Source organism: Mastomys coucha, unplaced genomic scaffold, assembly GCF_008632895.1.
Source record: "Mastomys coucha isolate ucsf_1 unplaced genomic scaffold, UCSF_Mcou_1 pScaffold3, whole genome shotgun sequence".
Taxonomy (NCBI): domain Eukaryota; kingdom Metazoa; phylum Chordata; class Mammalia; order Rodentia; family Muridae; genus Mastomys; species Mastomys coucha.
In genome coordinates, this window is record NW_022196909.1 from 20,179,308 (window position 1) to 20,181,003 (window position 1,696).

General features: G+C 37.5%; 1 long non-coding RNA gene across 1 annotated transcript in view; it reads left to right on the forward strand.

Moving 5' to 3' along the window:
- The window catches only part of LOC116075045, a 23,212-nt gene that overhangs the window by 16,419 nt on the left and 5,097 nt on the right, over positions 1 to 1,696 (forward strand). The gene's annotated exons all lie outside the window — the stretch shown is intronic.

Consider the following 1,696-nt stretch of genomic DNA (forward strand, 5'->3'; position numbering starts at 1 on the left):
GTATATATTATATATATAATTATTATAATTATATATATATACATATAATTATATATATATATATTAATTATATATATATACATATATATATTGGTTTTTTGAGACAGGGTTTCCTGGCTGTCCTGGACTCACTCTGTAGACCAGCCTGGCCTCGAACTCAGAAATCCGCCTGCCTCTGCTTCCCAAGTGCTGGGATTAAAGGCGTGCGCCACCACCGCCTGGCAGGTTTAAACAATTAAACACAAGCTAAGTTAGCTAGAATATCACAACCTTGGGTTCCTAGAATAGAACTGGATAATTTTCCATGAGATTTTCTATCAAGAAATGAAATCCTAGCTAAATCTGCAATCACCTCAGCAAGAAGACAAGATGGAAGAACCTTCGCACTGTCTTACCCTGTCACAGTCCACCATAATTCTTTAGGTTTTCTTCATGCCTTAAATTCTGTTTGCTTTTTTTATTCACCCAAGAGGTAATTTCAAATGAACTACCTTTGAGTTTGCTTGTTCTTCTGCTCCAGCAAAAGAACAGTTCAAATTTCTTGAACTTTTTCATTTCAGTTTATTTTATTCTATTGTTAAAAATGACCCTTTGCTTCTTTTTGATTTAGTTTCTTAGTGGTTGTTTGGTTTTTGAGGCAGAGTCTCATTATATAACTGAAGCTGGTCGTGAACTTTCTGAGTAGTACAGGCTGTCCTCAACTTTGCTCCCTTCATGGTTCGGTCTCTTATGTACTAGGATTTGGGGCATACATTTCTATTCCTGACTTTTTTTATCATGGGTATTTTTGTTTGGTTGGTTAAGGTTTATTTATTTATTTATTTATTTATTTATTTATTTATTTATTTATTTATTTTGGTGGTGGATGGTGGTGGTATTTGGGTGTGTTTATGTGTGTGTTTATTTGTGTGTGTGCTTTTGCTTTGCTCATGTATAATTTTTATAACCTCAATTGTTTTCTCTAGTGTTTGTGCTCATGTAACTCATTTAGCATCATTAGATAATTGTTCTTATTTCCTTTTCACACCACAACCAGGTTGTTATTTAGAGTCAGTTACTAGAGATTTATACTATTTCTTTCTGCCTTATTTTCGGTCTTCAAATGTTCCTTCAAATAGGACAACACACTCCAAAAAAAGCTGTTTCTCTTAGTCTTCAACATCTGTAAATGTTTAATATAAATTGTTGTGTTTTATGAAAAGGAGAAAGGAATATGTTTGGTGGAGGCATGGTATGGTGTGGGAGAAGGGAGTGCCTCTGTGGGCCCATGCTAAGGCATCCCTTCCATCTGAGGTACCAACTACACTGTGGTATAGTATAGAATAGTTTCCTTAGGGCATGAGGAGGGGAGTTGAGGGAATAGAGACAGAGAAAGGCAGAGATAGAGAAGGGAACAGGAGGGAGAGAGAGTAGAGGGGTAGAGGCTGGCCATGCGCATATCAAGTGAGGGGGGTGGAGAATGGTAGAGAGGGGGAAGAGGATAAGGGAGCAAAAGCAAGAGGAGAAGAGAAGAGAGAGAGGAGAGGGCAAGCAGCCCCTTTTATAGTGAGTCAGGCACACCTGGCTATTCCCGGGTAACTGTGGGCAGAGCCCAGAAGAAACGCTAGCATAAATTATCTATCCTCTCCTTTTTTCTCAGAGAGAAATTTGAGGATTGTGTACCCTACTTCAATCCTTTTTTTTTTTTTTTTTTTTT